The 23,224-nt window shown below is 40.0% G+C and overlaps 1 protein-coding gene across 2 annotated transcripts in view; it reads left to right on the forward strand.

Annotated features, from left to right (window-relative positions):
* Positions 1-12,873: 12,873 nt before the first annotated feature.
* agla (amylo-alpha-1, 6-glucosidase, 4-alpha-glucanotransferase a) overlaps positions 12,874-23,224 on the forward strand; it is a 91,083-nt gene continuing 80,732 nt past the window's right edge. Inside the window, exon 1 of one of the 2 annotated variants that reach the window (XM_072363496.1) lies at positions 12,874-12,907. The gene's annotated coding sequence lies outside the window, so the exon portion shown is untranslated. The remainder of the gene's footprint in view (positions 12,908-23,224) is intronic. The other variant, XM_072363495.1, reaches the window with a different exon arrangement.

Genomic DNA, 23,224 nt, shown 5'->3' on the forward strand with positions numbered 1-23,224 from the left:
AGAGAGAACCCACGCATACACGGGGAGAACATGTAAACTCAATTCAATTCAATTTTATTTATATAGCGCCAGATTACAACAATTGTCATCTCAAGGCACTTAAGTAATATAGTCCAATTCAAGCCAATTGGAATTAAATTCATTGTAATCATAATCCAATTAATTCATATAGAGCCAATTAAAAAAATAATATCCTAGCTAAGGAAACCAACAGATTGCACCGAAACTTGTCTTCAGTCCAATCTCCCGTCCTGAGCCTGTGGCGACTGTGGAAAGGAACGACTCCCTTTTAACAGGAAGAAACCTCTGGCAGAACCAGACTCAGGAAGGGTGGCCATCTGCCTCGACCAGCTGGGGTTTGAGAAGACAGAAAAGAGGGAAAAGAGGGGGGAAAAAACACCATAACACCATTCAAAGGATACCTGTTGGAACAGGGAAACACACGTTAATAACCACAATAATGTACATAAAATCAATTGAGAAATTAAACGGGAGGAAAAAGAGAGCAAAGTGAGGAAAGGTGTGACAGATGAGGTCCCCCAGCAGTCTAAGCCTATAGCAGCTTAACTATGGGATGTTTCAGGATTACCTGAGCCATCCCTAACTATAAGCTTTATCAAAAAGGAAAGTTTAAGCCTAATCTTAAAAGTGGAAAGGGTGTCTGCTTCCTGGACATTTACTGGCAGCTTATTCCACAAGAGAGGGGCCTGATAACTGAAGGCTCTGCCTCCCATTCTACTTTTAGAAACTCTGGGAACAACAAGTAAACCTGCAGTTTGGGAGCGAAGTGCTCTGTTAGGAAAATATCTTACAATGAGATCTTTAAGATATGATGGAGCTCGGTCATTAAGAGCTTTATATGTGAGGAGAAGAATCTTAAATTCTATTCTGAATTTAACAGGGAGCCAATGAAGCTAAGCTAAAACTGGAGAAACATGATCTCTCCTGTTAGATCTCATCAGAACTCTGGCTGCAGCATTTTGGATCAGCTGGAGGCTTTTCAGAGAATATGTGGGACAGCCCAATAATAAGGAATTACAGTAGTCCAGTCTTGAAGTAACAAATGCATGAACTAGTTTCTCTGCATCACCCTGAGACAGGATGTTCCTGATTTTAGCAATATTACGAAGGTGAAAGAAGGCAGTCCTAGAAACCAGTTTTATAGGCGCGTCAAATGATAAATTCTGATAAAAACTCCAAGGTTCCTCACTGTAGAACTAGAAGCCAAGGAAATACCATCTAGAGTAACTATATAACTAGACAATTTCTCCCTGAAGCGCTCAGGTCCAAAGAGAACAACTTCAGTTTTGTCTGAATTTAAAAGCAGACAGTTCTGACTCATCCAGGTCTTTATGTCTTTAAGACAGGCTTGTAGTCTGACCAACCTATTGGTTTCATCTGGTTTCATAGATAAGTACAGCTGAGTATCATCAGAATAACAATGGAAATTTATGCCATGCTGTCTGATAATGTTACCTAATGGAAGCATGTATAAAGTAAAAAGAATCTGTCCAAGCACAGAACCCTGAGGAACTCCATGACTTACTCCAATGTGTGAGGAAGATTCTTCATTTACAAGAACAAACTGGAATCTATCAGATAAATATGACTTAAACCAGCCTAATGCAGTTCCTTTAATCCCAATAACATGTTGAAGTCTCTGTAACAGAATGCTGTGATCGATCGTATCAAATGCAGCACTGAGATCCAACAGGACAAGCACAGAAACAAGTCCGCTATCAGAAGCTAACAGGAGATCATTGGTAACTTTCACCAGTGCGGTTTCTGTGCTATGATGCACTCTGAATCCTGACTGAAACTCTTCAAACAGATTATTTCTATGTAAATGATCACAAAGTTGAACTGCAACTATTTTTTCAAGAACTTTAGACAAAAAATGTAGATTGGATATAGGTAGATAATTAGCCAACACTTCTGAATCAAGAGTAGGTTTTTTAAGTAAAGGTTTAAATACAGCAACCTTAAAAGTCTGAGGTACATATCCTATCAACAAAGACCGATTGATCAAATCCAATATGGAAGTGTCAATTAAGGGGAAAACCTCCTTGAACAGTCTGGTTGGGATTGGGTCTAACATACAAGTTGATGGTTTAGAAGAGACTATTGCTGTTGTTAGCTCAGAAAGATCAACTGGACAGAAGCCGTCTAAATACAAATCAGGTTCTAAAGATACTTCTAAAGCTGCTCTACTTGATGATACATCATTGATAATAGTGGGAAGGATTCCATTAATCTTCTCTCTGATAGAAACAATTTTATTGATGAAGAATCTCATGAAATCATCACTGCTGAGAGTTAAAGGAATACATGGCTCAACAGAGCTCGGACTCTTTGTCAGCCTGGCAACAGTGCTGAAAAGAAACCTGGAATTATTCTTATTCTCTTCTATCAATAATGAATAATAAGCAGTTCTAGCTTTACGAAGTGCTTTCTTATACGTTATTAAACTATCTTTCCAGACTAATTGAGACTCTTCTCTTCTCCTGATTTTTAAGATAGCTGCCACTCCTCCTCCTCTGCCTGTGGTTGGAGGAACATGAACATTTAAATAGTCAGAGGGAGTTGATTCATTAATGCTAACATGATCCTCCTGCTGCAGCCAGGTTTCTGTAAGACAAAATATATCATTATGATGATCACAGATCAAATCATTCACTAACAGAGACTTCGAAGGGAGAGATCTAATATTCAGCAAACCACATTTAATAGTTTGATGTTTTTGTTCAGTTAAAGTTTTTGTTTTATTTTTTTTTTGCACAAGAGGATTTGCTCCTTTTGTGTTTTTTGATTGAGGGGGGGGCAGCATCAGGTGGGAAGCCGCAGAGAAGTGTGTAAGACTACAACTCTGCATCCTGGTCTCAGCCCTGGGATGTCATGTTTTTGGATGACTAATAAATTCGTCCATATTTCTAGAAATGAGAGCCGCTCCTTCCAAAGTGGGATGGATGCCGTCTCTCCTCATCAGACCAGGTTTTCTCCAGAAAGATTGCCAATTATCTATGTAGCCCACGTTGTTTGCTGGACACCATCTAGACAACCAGCGATTGAATGAGGACATGCGGCTAAACATGTCATCACTGGTCAGATTTGGCAGGGGACCAGAGAAAACTACGGAGTCCGACATTGTTTTGGCAAAATTACACACCGATGCAACATTAATTTTAGTGACCTCCGATTGGCGTAACCGGGTGTCATTACCGCCGACGTGAATAACTATTTTACCGTATTTACGCTTATCCTTAGCCAGCAGTTTTAAATAGGATTCTATGTCGCCCGCTCTGGCCCCTGGAATGCATTTGACTATGGTCGCTGGTGTCTCTAATGCCACGTTTCTGACTATAGAGCTGCCAATTACCAGGGTTTTGTCCTCAGCGGGTGTGTCGCTGAGTGGGGAAAATCTATTTGAAACGTGGACAGGTTGATGGTGAACCACGGGCTTGACTTTAGGACTATGACTACTTTTCCTGACAGTCAACATCCCATAGTTAAGCTGCTATAGGCTTAGACTGCTGGGGGACCTCATCTGTCACACCTTTCCTCACTTTCTCTCTTTTCCCCCTGTTTAATTTTTAAATTGATTTTATGTACATGTGACATTATTGTTGTTATTGTGTTTCCCTGTTCCAACAGATATCCTTTGAATGGCGTTATGGTGTTTTTTTATCTATTCATGTAGATGTTGAAAATGACAGCCTAAATATTAACTTTAATTCTATATTAGACTCTATTGGATTTTCTCAAGTGTTCACAGACCTACTCACTGCCTTAATCACACCCTTGACCTTGTGCTGACTTATGGCATTGAGAGTGAACAGTTAACAGTGTTCCCTCATAACCCTGTCTTGTCTGACCATTTTTTTAATAACTTTCGAGTTTACATTACTTGACAATACAGCTTCTGAGAAGAAATGTACACATAGAAGGTGTCTATGAGAGAATGCTGTAACCAGATTTAAAGAGTTGATTTCATCATCCTTTTCTTCACTGCCATGTGCTGATATGACAGAGGACGGCTACCTAAATTTTACTCCAGTAGAACTTGACTCTCTTGTTGACAGCACTATAGTTTCAATGCGTACAACACTGGACAATGTTGCCCCTCTGAAAAGGAAGGTAATCAGTCAGAAGAGGTTGGCTCCTTGGTATAATTCACAGCTGCGTGCGTTAAAGCAGACTGCAAGAAAGCTGGAGAGACAGTGGCGTTAGAAGAGTCTCAATTAGTCTGGAAAGATAGTTTAATAACATATAAGAAAGCCCTTCATAAAGCTAGAACAGCTTATTATTCATCATTGATAGAAGAGAATAAGAATAATCCCAGGTTTCTTTTCAGCACTGTTGCTTTGGGGTGCCATTTGTAAAGCGGCTCACGCTGGAAATAACAGCAACATTTTGTCACATTTAGCTTCAAACCATGTATAAAAAACTGGTGTGAATTTTTGAGTCACTTTTTTGCACATTTACAACATTATTGTCAACTTAGAGATATTTTAGATATTTAAATCCAAATGATAAATGCTACACTTAAATGCTAAATCTAAATGTTAAATTTTAATCTAAATCTAAATGTTGAATCTAAATGTGAAACTAAATATTTAACTAATATGCAAATTCAAATGTCGGTAACAGGAAGTAACAAAATAAAAGCTCAAGGAGGTCAGAGTGTGTTTATAGTGGCAAATAACAAATAAAACCCATCTTATCTGGGGAAATTGACTCTTGGACATGGATTATGTGATAGTAACTACCTAAAATAACAATCACGTTTAGAGCAACTTTATTTGAAGAGTACATTGAGTTTTTAGTGTCACTTTTATGAAGGATGCAAGACTTATGACCTGTAACCACTATAGCCAGCCACCGGGGGGATCACTTTGACTGATCTGTCATGTTCGCATGCATAAATGTCAGCAAGATCCTACACCCGCCCGCCTCCACCCGGTACACTCTACTGTCAGCCATGGTCGTTCTGCAAACACGACGATTAATGAATCAGCATTAGCGGAGAATATCAGCAGAGCCGTTCTGGCGGCAATACAAAATCTTTCCACAGCGACAGCAACCGCCACAGGGCTACCACAGGCCACCTCGCTAAGTATGTTTTCCAAATCACGTCGCATTCTTGTCAAGGCTAAGATGACCAGATATCTGAAAAGAAAATCGGGGGCATTTTCATTAAAGTGGTGAAAAATCATCAAATATCATCATTATGAAATAAAAAAAAACAAAAAAAAACAAAAGAGGGACAAGTACTTTTTCATGTATTTTCACCAGCTTTTATTACACAAAAGTCAAAGTCAAATTTATTCGTATAGCACATTTCATGTACAAAACAATTCAAAGTGCTTTACATAAAATAAAAGCTTTGCAGAAGGGAGCAGAAAAAGCATTAAAAATATGTAAAAGAATATAAATAGAAAGAAATAAAATTAACAAAAACAAGCAAAAGTCTTGATAAGTGAAAAGATACCGTGCAGATTACATGCATAGACACATGAGAAAATAAATGTTTTTAACCTGGATTTAAAAATGTCTCCTCTGGCAGTTTGTTCCACTTGTTTGCAGCATAACAGCTAAATGCTGCTTCTCCATGTTTAGTCTGGACTCTGGACTGGACCAGCTGACCTGAGTCCTTGGATCTAAGAGCTCTGCTGGGTTTATATTCTCTGAACATATCACAGATGTATTTTGGGCCTTAATCGTTCTGGGATTTGTAAACCATCGGCAGGCTTTTAAAGTCGATTCTGTGACTGACTGGAAGCCAGTGTAAAGACTTTAAAACTGGTGTGATGTGTTCAGATCTCTTAGTCCTGGTTAAAACTCTGGCAGCAGCGTTCTGGATGAGCTGCAGATGTTTAATGCTCTTTTTGGGAAGTCCAGTTAAAATACCATTACAATAATCGACTCTACTGGAGATGAATGCATGGATGAGTTTCTCCTGATCTTTTTGGGAGAGAAAACCTTTAATTCTGTTGATTTTTCTGAGTTGGTAGAAAGCTGCCTCGTTGACAGCTTTGATGTGGCTGCTGAATGTCAGATCTGAGTCTATCAACACTCCAAGGTTACAAACTTGGTCAGTGATTGTAAGCGCCCGAGTCTCAAGATATTTACCAGTGCTGACCCTCTTCTCTTTGCTACCAAACAGAATTATCTCAGTTTTGTCTTCATTTAATAGTAGAAAATTCTCTCTCATCCAGGTGTTTATTTCCTTCAGACACTGACACAGTACGTTTGCTGGGCTGCAGTTGTCTGGTGCCAGAGACACATAAAGTTGTGTATCGTCTGCATAACTGTGATAATTGATGTTAAAGTTCTGTAATATCTGACCCAAAGGGAGCATATACAAGTTAAACAGAAGAGGTCCAAGAATTGACCCATGGGGGACTCCATGGCCACTCGCTCAGATTCATAGCTGCCAATTGTAACAAAATAACTCCGGCCTTCTAAATCGGACCTGAACCAGTTAAGGACCGCTCCAGAAAGTCAAACCCTGTTTTCCTGTGCAACAGGATTCTGTGATCTACAGGCTTCTGTGATCTACAGTATCAAACGCAGCACTGAGATCCAACAGAACCAGGACTGAAACATAACCAGAATCAGTATTCAACCTGATATCGTTTAACACTTTGACCAGAGCTGTTTCAGTGCTGTGAAGATGTTGGAAGCCTGAGTGAAAGTTATCGAGACTTCCACTTTCATTCAGAAAGTCGTTGAGCTGGTTAAATACAACTTTCTCAATAATCTTGGATATAAAATAGAGGTTAGAGACAGGTCTGTGGTTGTTCATCATAGAAGCATCTAGAGTTCTGTCCTTTAGGAGTGGCTTAATGGCAGCTGTCTTTAGTGACCTGGGAAAAATGCCTGATGCCAGTGAGCTGTTAACTATTTGTAGGAGATCACTTTCTACTGAGGTAAAAACAGTTTTTAAAAAGATGGTATTATGTCCAGAGTGCAAGTTGTTGATTTCAGATGCTGAACTGTTTCCTCCAGGATTTTTAAATCAATAATATTAAATTGTGACATAACGTCTGAGTTAGTTCTAGGTTTTAGACACAGATTAGTTTCCTTGTTGGTGTGGCGTGAATGTTTTGTCTAATTGTTTAGATTTTTTGGCGAAAAAAAGTTGGCAAATTTGTTGCATTTCTCAGTGGAGAGGAGGTCTGGGTTTAACTGTTTAGGAGGATTTGTGAGTTTTTCAACCATAGCAAACAGAGTTGGAGAATTGTTGACATTCTTATTAATCAGTTCATATAAATGCCTGTCTGGCCTTGCACAGCTCATTGTTATAACTTTGCACGCTTTGTTTGTACAGCTCATTGTTAGTGACATAGCTATGGCCACCCTGAACTGAGCACTTGTTCTCTCATTAATGTACCTCTTCTTAACTGAGAAGCTGGTTGTTTGAACATTCTGAGTGATCAATAAATGAAATAAAATACAGAAATGGTCAGATAAGGCCAAATCAATAACCACAACAGAAGAAATATCACCTTTAGAAATGATCAGATCCAGAGTGTGACCTCGAAGGTGGGTTGGTTCTGTTACATGTTGCCACAAACCAAACATGTCCGGCACAGAAGAAAATTCTTTGGCATTACCATCCGTTATATTATCTATGTGAATGTTAAAATCCCCGGTCAAGATAAAATGGTTAAAATCAGTCGAGATAACAGACAATTCAGAAAATCTTGCACAGTATCCTGGAGATTTGTAAAAGATTAAGAACACCCTTTAAAACTAAGATATTCAAAAGAAGTGAAATCACCAAATGAGATCTCTTTACACTGGAATGTATCTTTAAATAAGACAGCTTCTCCCCCACCGTTCCTCCCATTTCAGCATTTATCCATAAAACTAAAATTTGTGGGTGCTGTTTCATTAAGAACAGTAGCACTTGTGCTTTCTGTTAACCGTGTTTCTATCAGGTAAAGAAAATCTAAATTGTGTGAAATTATGAAGTCATTAACTAACAGTGACTTATTGGACAAAGATCTAATATTAAGCAAAGCGAGCTTTGTGGGGTTTACACTGGTCTCTGTTGTATTCTGAGTTGTACGTGGCACCGTTAACAGATTAGAATGATTCACCCAGCAAGTTGACTGTTTTAGATTCCTTCTTTTACTAACTAACACAGGAATCCTACTGGGTCCCAGCTTGTTCTCAGAACAGCTGTTAGTAGTAAGACTACTATAGCAGGGACCCTGAACGCATCATGGCATGTTATCTTTGTTTAGAATTCTGCTGCTGCTCCTTGAACATCCTGCACATCCCCCTGTGCCCTGCTCTGCCAGGACAGGTGATGTAAGAGGAGGGGGTGCCCTGCGTTTCCTGGTAGATGGTGGTCGCTGGAGTCCTGGCTGGGATAGAGACGTCCTTTGGAGACCTTAGGTGATGTGGAGCAATGGGTCTGGTGAGGGGGGAGGGCTGGGGGTTGTTTGCCTCGCTGCTGTGTCCTTCACCCTAATCTGTACAGTCATGTTTGGGTTTGCCGTCCCAACAGCATGACGTAAGTGTGCACCTAGTAAAATGGCGGCTGTAGCTCAGGAGGAAGAGCAGTCGCCCACCAATCGGAAGGTCGGTGGTTCAACTTCCCCAGGCTACATGTCGAAGCGTCCTTGGGCAAGACACTGACTAGACTAGACTAGAAAAGCGCTATACAAGTCCATTTACCATTTAATCTGCATCCAGTTCGATTTGGATGCATGCCATCAGGTCTGAAACGCTCCTTACAGTTCCAAAAAATATCAAAGTTATCAATGAATTTAATCCCATGGGAGATGTATGCATTTGATAACCATGTGTTCAGACCAAGAAGTCTGCTGAAAAGTTCAATTCCTTTACCCACAGTAGGAATGGGGCCTGAAATGGAGACACAGTGTGCCCCATAGTGACACAGTTTCTCCAACAGCAGAGAAAAGTCTTTCTTGAGGATCTCAGAGCCAGTCTTCCTTCTCAGAATATCAAAAGACCCTGTGTGGATAATGATCCTCATGCCATCTGGCTGTGTAGACAGAATGGTCGGCAAGACAGAAAAAGTTATATTTTTTGTCTTTGCCATTCTGACAGGTTGTGTAACAGAGTCCCCAATTAGAACGGTATCTATTCCATTTTGTGTGGAGGTGTCGATTGCTTCTGTAGTCCTCACCTTGGTTGTGGCATTTGGGCTTCTTCTGGTATTCTGGTTCGCCCTTAACTGAGTTTTGGGGCCATTTCTCTTGTTTTTATTATTTTTTTGCATTACATTCATCATTGCAAATTGTATGTGGAGTCAACGGATCGTATCTATTATGTAATGGGACTTCAGGTGGTGGCGCGAGTGCTGGAGGTTTAGGTTTCATGCTGGGTTTACCTCTGCCACGGACAGCATGAGACCAGGTCCTGGCTGGGGTTGATGACTTTGGTTTGGCATCAACACTGTTCCAGTAAGAGATGTCAGTCGGTTTGGGAGCTTCACCAGATATTTCAGTGTCATTTGGACACATCTAGGGAAGTGTGTCAGCCAGGTCTGCAGTGTGAGGCTCCACATCAGCTGTTATCCCGTGTAGAAAGATCTGAGTTAGTCCTTTAGCACATGAAGGCTCCACAGCCTGTACAGGAGCTATAATAGAGTCTATAAAGTCCTCACTCGCACGGATGTCTTGCAGTGTTTCAATCCTCTTCTCGAGCTGTGTTATCCTCACAGAGAGTCGCTCACACTCAGTGCAGCTCACTGATAATGCGGGGTTAGGAGACATTGTTCTGTTCGATTCTCTTTGCAAACAGGAGGGCTAATACCGGTTACAAATATACACTTAAAAGAAAAAGAATACCAGTAAAATAATAAAATTATATCCAAGACTCAACGCCTCATTGTTAGCTGATGTTAAGACAAGAGAAGAGATAAGGCTGGCTCTACTCGAGTATTTTGAATTTAACGATAACGGAATGGTTTCACCTCCTGTCCTATAGGATGCAGGAAAAGCAACAATTAAGGGAAAAATAATATCTATTGGATCAAGAGAAAAGAAAGACAAACTTAAAAAGCAACTGGAAATTGAAACTGAAATTAAGAGATTAGAAAAGGAACATAAGCAATATGGAAGACAAGAAATACTTGATAAACTTAAAGAAAACAGAACCAAATTAAATGATCTGCTCACATATAAAGCAGATTCATAGATAGAAAATATTACAAATGTGGAAATAAGGCCAGTAGCTATCATTTCAACTGCAAAAAGCACAGGCAAGTCACATAATTCCTAAACTGAAACAACGTAATTCCAAAAGCGTGGAAACTAGTCCAAAAACAGTAGCTAAGACCTTCGCCAAATACTACGCCCCAGTTGCCAGGAACCCCAACGTGGTCATCATCTGTATGGGAACAGGCAGCGCGTGGCCCCTCGCTGTGTTGCGCTCCAACGCCGGCCGCAGCTCTGCGCATAGCGCCAAGAGGATTGCCCTCGGGAACCTAAAGCGGCTGATGAGCCACTTGTTCTCATGTGCCAACAAATCATGTCTGTCTCTAAATACACGCTCTCTCCTTATTGCACCATTTGCTATGTCTTCCAACACCGCTAAAGTAGCCCTTGTTTTTAATAGTGTGCACTGCACCACTTTGCGCATACTTTTATATCCACTCTAACTGTAATTGCAGACACATGGGTGTGTTAATTATTTATCAGTGATAATTGTTCATGTGTCTCAGATGTGCACATCGCTCATTCTGAGGACAAATTGTGTTTAAATTTGTTCATTATAACAGTTTCCCAACATCACCTGTAAGTGTCGCCAAAGAAACAACCGCTGTAGAAAAGTGTGTACGCCAGCCCTGAAGTTTGCGTGAGGCACCGCACATTTCCACGGTCATTTCGCTCTTGATACATCTGATCGTTGACGTGAAAAAGTGTGTACGCCACTTTTTTGTGTGTACACACCCTTTGTACATGAGGCCCCTGGTCTTTCCGACTGGTCCATGTTCCGTAAAAATTCCAGAAACCGTCCGCACGAAGAACAAAATGGTATAAACTGGCTGAAATGTACTCCACAAAAAGGGCAAAACATCGTTCAGTTAGCATAAACTTAAGAAAAACACATTCAGCGCAGTTCTTGCCATCAAAAATCACGACTGACTTTCCATGTGAAGCAGGACTACAGATTAAGTTGTTTGTACTACAAGTTTGGGTTGCCGTGACGTCACTTTAGGACATTCCCTTTCCGTCTTCTGTTAATTTGTTTTTCGCTTTGTAACTGTGTTTTGCCACTTGTAGTTTTGTGTCGGCACGAGTGTTTTTTTTTAAAAATGTAAATGTGTTTCCCAAAAATTTGTTGGGTTTTTTTTGCTAAAATATAATTTTTAAATTTTTAAAATATAATATAATTTCTTTTCGGTGAATTTGTTTCCTAAAATGTAAATTTGCTTTTTAAAATGTAAATTTGTTTTTAAAAATTAAAACTTCAAAATACATTTGTTTCCTAAAATTTAATTTGTTTCTTAAAATGTAAATTTTTTCAAATTTGTTAATGTGTTTTTTTCTTAAAATGTTATTTTGTTTTTTAATTTGTTAATGTATTTTTTTAATTGTAAGTGTGTTTTGCACTTTTCAGCGTTACGTTACGTTACGTTTTTAACAGTTTATACATAATTTGTCAAATGTTATTTAAAAAATGCCAAGGGTTTTCAGCATTTGTGCTGCTCTATATTGCAAAAACGCATACAATTTTATTCTAAAATAATCCTGATCAAATCTATTTTCAAGCGATATATTATAATCAAGTAACTGTCTTTGTAAGTACACTTGCATACACTCCAGGTGGAAATAAATACTTAATATTTCTCCTTTTGTTGTGGTTACACCACTTGACATTCTCAAGCAATCAGTCTTTCCTTTTGTAGAAAATAGTTCAAAAGCGATTTGAAATTGCATGAAACCAACAGAAATACAAAATATACATTTTTTGCAAACCCGATGCAGGCTTTTAAAACAATTTATTGAAACATTTTTGAATTGCTCATAATGCAAACTCTTACTTGTCACTGACCCATGTACTGCACACCTGACCTCACAGGAAGCCTGTGTCTAAGGTTACGGTACCTCCTAATTATGACTTTAAGTGTCATGATTATAACTTTAAATCTCACGATTATGACTTTATATCTTATAATTATCACTTTAAACCTCATAATTATGACTTTTTTCTCATAATTATGACTTTAAATCTAATGATTATGACTTTATATCTTATAATTATTACTTTAAATCTCATAATTATGACTTTTTTCTCATAATTATAACCTTAAGTATCATGATTATAACTTTAAATCTCATGATTATGACTTTATATCTTATAATTATTACTTTAAATCTCATAATTATGACTTTTTTCTCATAATTATGACTTTAAATCTCACGATTATGACTTTATATCTTATAATTATCACTTTAAATCTCATAATTATGACTTTTTTCTCATAATTATGACTTTAAATCTAATGATTATGACTTTATATCTTATAATTATTACTTTAAATCTCATAATTATGACTTTTTTTCTCATAATTATGACCTTAAGTATCATGATTATGACTTTAAATCTCATGATTATTACTTTTTTCTCATAATTATAACTTTAAGTCTGATGATTATGACTTGATATCTTATAATTAGGACATTTTTTGTAATTATGACAAAAAAGTCCTAATTATAAGATACAGTGTGGACAATTTGAATCTACGACTGGCGGAAATGGGCTATATTTCGTGTCCAGAAAAGGAATTGCTCAGCATTTTACTTTTGGTATTACGGTAACCGCTTTGGTGAAGGACACGCCCCCTCAGTTCAGAAACTGCTCACCCGAGACAGAGACGCCACACTGCAGACTGTTCTCCTGTTGCTGCGGACACCACTGACAGGTAAAATTGAAAATGAACAAGCAAATATGTCTTTGCATTGTCTTGCAGAAGTCTCAGTTATTATGACGCTGACTTTTGCTCCATGCTCGTGGTCGCTTGTTTCGAGAATATGTGACAAACTGCATTAGCTGCTGACAGCAGTTAAGCTAACTGTCATAGTCTAAACTGTAACGTGACACTTCTTTTGCAGTGCGCTTGGTTATTTGGGCCAATACCTTAGATGGGAAAACGGCTTGTCATTTGTTTCAAGTCAGCGTATAGCGTTACTTTGCCGACGACCAAAGCACTTGAGTGAAATTGACACTTTAAGAATGGGACCTATCGTTTATATATATATTTTTTGCCACAGAAAGTCTAACTTGACGACACCACCCGCTAGTAGGGACACTGGTCACCTGTCTCCTAAAAGTGTTTCGCTTTTGAGTAATTGAAAAAAATGCCAAATTGGTAAATTAAATGTAAACTGAGATTGTGGTTATATTTCGTTCTGCGGAATGTTAGTGTTTTTGTGAACAAGGCAACATTTCCCACACCGTCCATCGAGAGCAGTTTGGCAGGCAAACACAAAGTGGACGTTAGCTTTGCGGGGTCACGTCAAAGACATGGCAGTGCTCATCTCGGTGTGATTGTAAATCCGTGTCTATGATGTGCAAAATGACTTCAACAGTGATGGGATTTATATAAACGGATTACACAACATCAGTGCTAAAATTCGTGACCTTCCTGATCACGGCAGTGTACGGTAGTGCGCAGTCTCGGAGGAAGGGCTCATGGGTTCAGTGACATGGCATGCGTTAACCTGCTCAGTACCACTCAACTATGAGTGTGTGTGTGTGTGTGTGTATATATATATATACACTATATATACATGTGTGTGCGCATGGGATGCAGCACCCAGTGGTATAACATTTTATTAAACAGGGGTTGTAGTTGTTTTAGCTACTTTTACCTACTTTCCGCTGCAATTGAAGTCTATGGGAGCCCCATTAACGCAATGGTAAAAAGTTGTTAAATTTGGCCCATATTTTTAGGACCATCCCATTAGCAAACTCAACAATTTTGGTGCCCAAATTCTAAACTCTCTAGCGCCACCAACATGTCAAAGTTTGAAGCACATTCACCTAAATAACTTTTGACTCGTGTGTCTGAATTTAAAAAAACAAGGTATCGTAGGAATCCTTGGATCATGACGAGTCCAACAAAAACTAGGAAGCGGATTTTTCAATTTCGACTTTGTTCACCCATTATAACCAATCAAAGTTGGCGGCGACAACGCCAAAATAGACGTGAGGCCATATCTCAGCAACCAGTTGGTCTTTTGACATCAAACTCCTACCAGAGACTCAAGACTCGTTATCTAAGAGGCCCAAGAATTTTGGTGACATTAAACCTATAGGGGGCGCCCCCATCTTGGATTTTCCGCCATTTTGAATTATATCAAAAACCTTCAAAACGCATTACAGGTCACCCAGATTGTCTGATTTCCACGGGACTTGACATATAGAATCTTCAGACCGAGCCTCACAAGAGCTATCATGTGGAATTTTTTAATTCGCTTCTGTTTGCCCGTAGCAGCCACGAGTTCATCGCAAACACCAAACTTGGTCTGTGGACTCATGATGCCTTCCTGAGCAGCCGCAGGCTTACCTGCTGTTCTGCTAGACCCCGCCATCGCTGCTTGCAGCTATATTTTAATATTGGAATCACTTGTCACAGGCACTGGTGTTAAAGGTGTACTGAAGATATGTCAAAAGTTGCAAATATTGCAAAATAAATTGTACGAGAGTGTGACATCGGTGAGGAAAGTCTGAGCAGTAACTAACCTACTGAGTACTAACATACTTTGTTAGAACTAACTTCCTCATGTTGTAATAGGTTATACAAAGCATGTCTCAATCACTTTGTTGCTTAAAACTTCTTTTTTATTTGAACCGTTCTTATCTTCATACTTGTACCAGCACCTACAGTCTGTTATTTATGTATAGACAGACTTCGAACACATCAGCAACAATGCTGAACCCTTGACACCCACAGTGACAGGATCCAGTTGGTGTCCTATGCTGTGGAGGGGCGCTCGCTGCCACAGGAAATCAGAGCAGAGTTGTTTTGAGCAGTTGTCTCCTCTCTTCTCACCAAACATTTCTTTACTGACAGAAGTGTTCTCTTCCAGGATGACCATGCTCCCATCCATAGGACATGAGGGGAAACTAAATGGTGTGATGTGTATGACAATCATGTGACTGTAGCCCTTGCAATTACTAGGTGACAACTTGGCTGAATGCCTGCAATGGTGCTTGGAAGTTGAATTATTTCTGCACAAATATTTCTTAAAATATTATCTCATTTTCATATCAGACCTCAGTAGATTAAGAAAACCTAATTATCAAATGAGACACAATTTAATACGTAGTCATTTATTTATTTAAGAAAATTCCATGCTGCCACATATCTATGCTTTCCAAAAGTATGTGTACTGCTGGGATATACATGTCTGGGTAACTGTCAGCCAGTGCTGCACTGGGAGGAATTTTAGCATGTCCCATCATACAGGGCACCTTCAGCTCTTTGATGTCGGTGCATGGTCTCTGCTTGCCGTTCACTGGTCCATCTGTTTGATGAAGATGAAAACACACTTTTCTCTAACAGTCTATGATGACCAGATATCCACTGAGCATGGCATGAAAGCTGAACTGCATGCTGTCATATTTATGGATGGCTCATGACTCGCTGTTTAGAGTAATATGACATATCACATCATTAAATGTGCATCATCGTGGTTTTCTCTACCATTATTAGGTGCCTCATTTAAAGCTACTTACTTACTTATTTCTTTCCATTTTTGTTTTTCAAATTAAATGGAAGCACTGCCTTGTTCAGGTCATACTGCAGCTTCTCCTTTCACTTTTACCTGCAACAGATGGCTCTTCACCACATACTTCCAGAAGATATGCACCATCCTGCTGCAATGTTCCTAATAATCCTCTTGAAGTAGAGTCTGCGCTGACATTATCAGTGTAGTTTGTTGTCTGGGTGAACTTTCCTCTTCTTCTTCCAGGATGGAAATAGTTTTTGGCATATTCCTACTTCTCCTAAAGTAATCTCCTTTGTCCTGTATACATACAAGATGCAATGACTGATCCCACAGCATGCAACAGTGCAGGTTAACCGGAGTCCTGCACTCAGCCTCTTGTCGTATGTGCTGGCAGCAGACGACAGGAACAAATAACTGCTTTGGTGATTAATGTTAGCTTAATGTAACCCATACTGTAACCCCTCCTGGTTACAGTTTTACCAGTGAGGCCAGAGTGAGCAGGGGAGGAGGTCTTATTTAAACGCAGTCTTATTCAATGAATCATTTCAATGTAAGCAGTTATCTCCTGGAAGTTTTCAGTCCTTTGAATATATGGCTATACAGCTGAAGGCCTCACCCAGAGTCCTGTTTCTGAATATTTACAGGCCCCCTAAATACTGTGCAGATTTTTCTGAAGACCTCAGTGAACTGCTGTCTATGATCTGTGTTGATTTTGACTGTATAATTATTGTTGGTGATTTTAACATCCGTATGGACAATCCTCAGGACAGAGGGACTAAAGACCTGAGTAACACTCTGGACAACTTTGGGCTGACTCAGCATATAACAGAGCCCACGCACAATAGGGGGCACACTCTAGACTTAGTGATCTCTAAGGGTCTAAGCATTTCAAAGATTACTGTGCCTGATGTGGGCCTGTCTGACCATTCCTGTGTTTTCTTTGAGAGTATGAGTTCAGTGCACACAAATGTCTCAACAGCAGTGATCTCAAAACGGTGTATAGCTGAAAACAGTAGTGAGATCTTTAACCAGGTCTTCTCTTTAACACGTGCCCTGTCCGGGGGTTCAGTCAGTGAGCTCGTCAGTAGCTTTAATACTAAAATATTAAATATTATGGACAGGTTTTTTCAAAGGGGTCTCAAAGACTTTGGAGTCAGACCTGTTACTGATTGTGAACTTGTCCTTAACGTCAGGTGTGTTTCCAGAGCCTCTAAAAACAGCTGTAATTAAACCTCTGCTGAAAAAGGACAATCTTGACAAAACACAAATGAACAGCTACAGGCCCATCTCAAATCTCTAATTTTTAAGTAAGATAATTGAAAAAGCAGTTTTTCAACAGCTTAATTACTTTTTAACACAAAATAACTGCTATGATACCTTCCAGTCAGGCTTTAGACAGCACCACAGCACTGAGACTGCTCTGACCAAAGTGTTTAATGACATATGTCTGAATACAGACGGTGGAAAAATGTCAGTCTTAGTTTTACTGGATCTCAGTGCTGCTTTTGATACAGTTGACCACAATATATTACTCAAACAACTAGAGAACTGATTGGGTCTTTCCGGAACTGTACTAAACTGGTTCAAAACATACTTAGAGAACAGGAAGTACTTTGTGTCAACAGGTAACTTTACATCTGAGCAGACAAGAATCACATGTGGAGTTCCCCAAGGTTCCATCCTGGGACCTCTTCTGTTTAACATCTACATGCTTCCACTGGCACAGATTTATAAAAAAAATAAATAAATAAACTACCATAGTCATGCAGATGACACACAAATATATTACAATGTCATCAGGAGACTTAATGACTGGATGTGCCACAACTTTCTCCAGTAAACAAAAACAAAACTGAGGAAATTGTCTTTGGAGCCAAAGAAAAATGATTACAGGTCACCACAGAGCTTCAATCTATACACCTAAAAACTACCAACCAGGCTAGAAATCTGGGTGTAGTCATGGACTCAGACCTAAATTTGGAAAAACACATTAAGGCATGAACAAAGTCAGCCTACTATCACCTTAAGCAGGGCTGTACAGTGCGACATCAAAACATGCCTGTGCTAAGAATTGATCTGCCCTGTAGCATGGGGGCTATGGGCAGATTTAGCCACAAAAAAAAAAATCCTTCTGTATTTCTACGATGATAACACCAACTAACCTTCCTGGTAGTTGTAGTCAACTGTGGTCAGTGATTAACGTTATGTCTTGTGTATTGAACACCAATTCCTCATGCGGCTGGGTTGACACAGGTACACAGTGGCTAACGTTACTCCCACGAGCCAACAAACACGAAGAGATTTTTTTCAACCTGTTTGCGTTGATTAACATGAAATGAATGAAGACGACGCAGACAACAACGTAAATTAAGTTAACGGGGACCCACCAACACCGACTAAAAATGCGACGACAAAAGTGAAAGCTAAAACGTATAGCTACAGCACCAAGTGGGAGCAGGAGTTAGCCTGGCTCAGGCCTGGAGTGGCTAATGGGGAGGACTGGAACAAATTCAGGGTGGGCTGGTCTGATGTTGGGGCCGCAAGGGCCGGTGTTCGGTCATGGCAGTGGGTTGACTACGTGCTGCTACTGTTGTCCCTGGGCCGCCTTTGTGTGTTTGTTTTTTTTTGCAGACGCAACCTGACGTAAAGCGTCAGTGCACTCGGTCAGTGGTGTTTGAAAGATGGAAAGTAGAAAGCACAGAAGGCTGGAATTAAAAAGAGGAAAGCTCTGGAAACAGACCCAGCTAAATATGCAAATATTTACAACTTTTTCACTAAAACGAGTTTGCGGCTTGTAACATCAAATGAGAGGACGATGAAACGGGTAAGGCAGTATGTTTGCCTGCAAACCACTGTTCAAGTTAATTAATCATCAAGCCAATGAATTGTGTGGTATATAACGTAACGTTATATAATTTAAATAATAGTATGATGCAACACCACATAACTGGGAAACTTTGTCTTGTAGCCCCTCAGAGTCAGAAGATACAGAACCAAGCACCAGCCATGAGCACACAAGTCCAGAGTGGACAGGATTACTCATTGAGTGAATATTATTGTGAGAATGCTGTAAAGGAAAAAAAGTGCCCAGAGATGCTAGATGATTCAGCACTACATTAATTAAACTCACCTGAATTGATCAGAAGGCTTTGTAAAAAGGGGAGAATTATGACAATTTTTAAAATGTGATTTAGTATCAGAATCAGAGCCAGGAGCAATGAGGGGACTGTGTGTGTGGACAAGCAAGCATTAGTTCCAATATAACCACTTTCTATGCCCAAACGATAGTAGTGACCCGTTATACTTTTATCTTTTTTTTTTTTTTTTTTTTTTTCCCCTTGTCTTGTCCAGCATTGTGGCAGCAGAATTGTAGTCTGAATACCTTTGGTGCCAAACAGATTTGCTTTGCCAAGGGAAGTTTTATAAATGTAAAGCTCCCCTTGATGCCCATTTATTTATTTCTGTTGACAATATATGACATGTAATAGAGCTGAACCGGACCGGGGGACAAGGAAAGAAGAAGAGGAAAGAAGAGGAAACAGAACAAAAATAGAAACAAAAACCAGACAACCAGCTGCTACACCTGTAAAAAACAAAACAGACAACAATCCATGGCCTATGAGGGGAATCCAGCCTTAGCGCCACCAGGAGCACCTGAAAGCAGACAAGCAGAGAAAAAACAAACCCACAAACAAACAAAAACAAGCACAAGAAGCGGCAATCGCATAAAACACAGCTGTGGATATAGATGACCTGAGACGACATGATAACACATCAACTGCTTAGCGAGCATGCTACTGGGCTAATGAATGTGTGTGTGTGTGTGTGTGTGTGTGTGAGAACATGCAACACCCATGGCACAGGACCTACATGATAACCGTGGTTAGTTATAAGTGTACAGGGCCACAATCCACAGCCCCCCCCCCCCCCCCCCAAGCAATCAGAAGCAGGCAGAGAGGGCCACAAGACCCAGGCCACCAGCAGCCCCCACAGAGCACAGAACCCAGGAAGCCCACCACAGGGGCAACCATGCATCCACCCAGAAGACTGCAGTGGAAGCCCCCAGACAGAGCCCCCATAAGCATAGGGCAGAGGCCCCCCGGGAGCCAGGGGCAACAGCCCACCGACCCCGCCAGGCCCCAGCCGCCCAGACATGGGCCGTGCACTGGACCCGGGCCCCAGGAGCCCGAGCGCCCCCGCAGAGGCCCCACCCAATACCCAGGAGGGCCAAGCGCCCCAGACAGCCACACAGTGGGTCAGCGCCTGCCCCAGCGCCCCTGGCCAAGTGCCCTGGGAGTCAAGACGTGCCCACAGGTGGGTGAGGTCGCGAGACAATGATAATGATGTTATGCACGGCAAAGAGAGAGAGAGAAATCAAACGATACAAATACGTCAACTGCATTAAATCAACGAGGTAATTCATTTGCACCCTTCAAATGATCGATTATCCAATGAGCATATTTCCAGCATTTAAACCCTTTAAGTATTAGTCGTTCAAGTCCTCCTTCGTGATGAGTGAAACAGGTGAAGACACCAAAGCCCAATTGGTCCCAGGACCTCTCTCCTCCTCTCCTCTCCCTCCTGCTGCTGGTGCCAGGGGTTCACCAGGTGAGCAGAAATTCTAGTTGGAGATGCGTATTTTAAAAAGGCAAAAAAGGTCCTTAAAGCAAAAGAGGCTCATATAACTGAAGATGGAATATTAACATCTAAAGATTTTTTTTTTTTTAATTTAAGAAAACCTAGAATGAATGTTATCAACTAAACAAATGTGTGTTGACTGATTTGTGCCAAGGTGTTTCCCTAAAGTGTGTATTCAACAAAGTGATCCCTAAATGCCAGTCCATTCTGTTCCACACGGCCAAATTCAGCATTATGGTCATTGCCATCATCATCGTGGTCATCTTCATCCTCATCATCACCTGGCTGTGGAATGTTCCTCTGCTTGCAACGGTTGCGGAGAAGTGCACATACAGTGATGACTGTCTGGGCTGAGGTGTATTTCTCTGTGCAGGACATGAAAACGACGTGTCATCTGCCCAATTCCTCTCTGCACAACACTATTTTTGTGTGCTCTAAAAAACATGGAGGTAAATGGTAAACAATAATAAATATGGATTCAAATAAAACAAAAGGTGACAACGAGCCAATACGATGTTTTTACGCTTAGGGCTAAGCATAATCTGCGTAATCACTTGCATGTTATACTTTTTTGGGTTGTGGATTGAGAGGGGGTGTCAAGAGCCACGTCTTGCAGGGATAGCCACTGTCACCCAGTAAGTGACATCCAACTGGTACATGGTGCCTCTGAAAAAGCTGCCTCAGACTGCTCTCCATTAAAATATGTGAATCATGGGTAGATCCAGGCCACTCTGCAACTACATTAAGAATTTGCATAAAAAACAACCTGCGTGTTGATGCGGTGGACTTTCTTTCGATTGACAAACACTTCCTCGTCTATTATTTTTTTTGCCATAAAGTTGGCTTAATTTGATCCTGTGTAGTTGCTGATTGTCCAAAGGAAACCGGATAAACTGTTGGTCTGGAGAGCGCGTTGATGGTTTGGTTCACGGCACGGCTGATGGTATTCCTAAATCGTCGGCATTGCAAAGTTGCAGTTTTCCTGTTGCTAAATATCGTAGTGTTGCCAAACATTTTGTCTCCGGAGTGATCGGGTTATTTCTGTTAGTGGGGGACGTTATTCTGTTTCGCTGCAGCCATTTTCTGACTCTCGAGGACTTTTGAGCTCTCCTAGAGTAAGGTGCTACTTTTATGCCTAAAATCCTTTGTGAATGCGGCCACTGATGTCTCAGCAGGACCTGGAAAAACTAGTCCATGCACTCATCTTCAGTAGACTTGATTATTGTTACAGCATCTTTACAAGTCTACCTAAAAAGTCAGTTAGACAACTGCAGCTCATTCAGAACTCACTAAGACCAAAAAAGTGGAGCACATCAGTCCAGCTGTGAGGTCTTTACACTGGCTGCCTGTCCATCAGAGGATAGACTTTAAAGTTCTGATGCTGGTCTATAAAGCTCTGAATGGTCAAGGACCAAAATACATCAGTGACCTCCTGACCCACTATGAACCTTCCAGACCCCACCCCTGTAGCCCGCCCCTGTAGCCCACCCCCTCAGGATCCGGTTCTTTATCAGTTCCCAGAGTCAGAACCAGACATGGAGAAGCTGCATTCAGTATCTATGCTCCACATGTCTGGAAAAAAAAAAAACTCTCAGAAAGCCTCAGATCAGCTGAAACACTCAGTATTTAAGTCCAGGTTGAAGAAACATCTATTTTCAGATGCATTTGAATAAAGCTCCAATAAGCTTGAGTGTCAAACCGGAATCATATTTTAACTACTGATTTTATCATCATTTACATTTTTATCATTTTTATTACAGTTTATTTTGTCTTATCTTTCATATATATTATTTTATTACATTTTTATTCAATCTTTATTGTTCTGATTTTATCTGTTCTTATTTCTTTCTTTTCTGTTTAAATTTGAAATCATGTTTTTTTATTTTGACCGTTTTAATGTCTCTGTAAAGCACTGAATCACCTTGTTTTTGAATTGTGCTGTACAAATAAACTTGCCTTGCCTAATGATGACGTCACAAAAAATCAACTTTAGTTGCCTTGATTAGTTGACCTCAAAAATCACTTCAAATGCGCATCTCCAATTTATATATGATCTAATGAATGATGATAGACAAACTCAACGGAACTCTAGTTGTAAGGAATGGGAGTGCAGATATTTTATTTCCATCAAACGTAAAACAGATAGTCACACACATTCTAAATAGGGGACGCAAAATAGCCTAATTCTGTTTGCCTACACAATAATGACTGTCACTACGGATCTAACGTACTGGATACAATGGATTCCCATCATTTCTATGAAATACAGCAAACCTTTTGATTCTATGCTCTTTAATTTTTGTAAGTTTTTAAAAGGGAACTTGACTTCTCTCTGAGTCTGTTGGTACAATCGATGGCACAACAGCTCTTCTCCATTTTAAACATGCTTTCTGTGTTTATGAAGCCAGTCACACATCCTGCGGCCATTGAGATAACCGCTTTTTGTCAGTTAATGGGATGTAACGGAGTTACATAGTTAAATGATAGTTACATGTAATAGTTACATGTCAGATGACATTGTATACATACCTTTTTTTTGGTTTGGTCAAGGGTGGAAGGACAAATGTTACCATTTCATATGTGTATATACAGGAAAGTCCTCTGGTCTCTCTTTTTTCTTTCTTTTGCATTTAACTTGTTTTTTTTCTGTTAGTTTAATTCAGTGTTCATATAAGTTTAAAGCAGGGAATTACAACAAGTCAATTATTTGTTCTAAATCACAGATGCAACAATCTTCTAGAATTTTTGAGGGAAAAAAAATAAATTTTTAGTTCGCCTGTAACAGGTTTGCTCAGGAACAAATCTATCCTGTCATGCTGAAATACATCCTATCTCATGTCTAATCACTGAAGCAACAACTAGCTGGA

This window comes from Leuresthes tenuis, unplaced genomic scaffold (genome assembly GCF_036924035.1).
Source record: "Leuresthes tenuis unplaced genomic scaffold, fLeuTen1.0.hap1 SCAF_14, whole genome shotgun sequence".
Classification (NCBI taxonomy): Eukaryota; Metazoa; Chordata; class Actinopteri; order Atheriniformes; family Atherinopsidae; genus Leuresthes; species Leuresthes tenuis.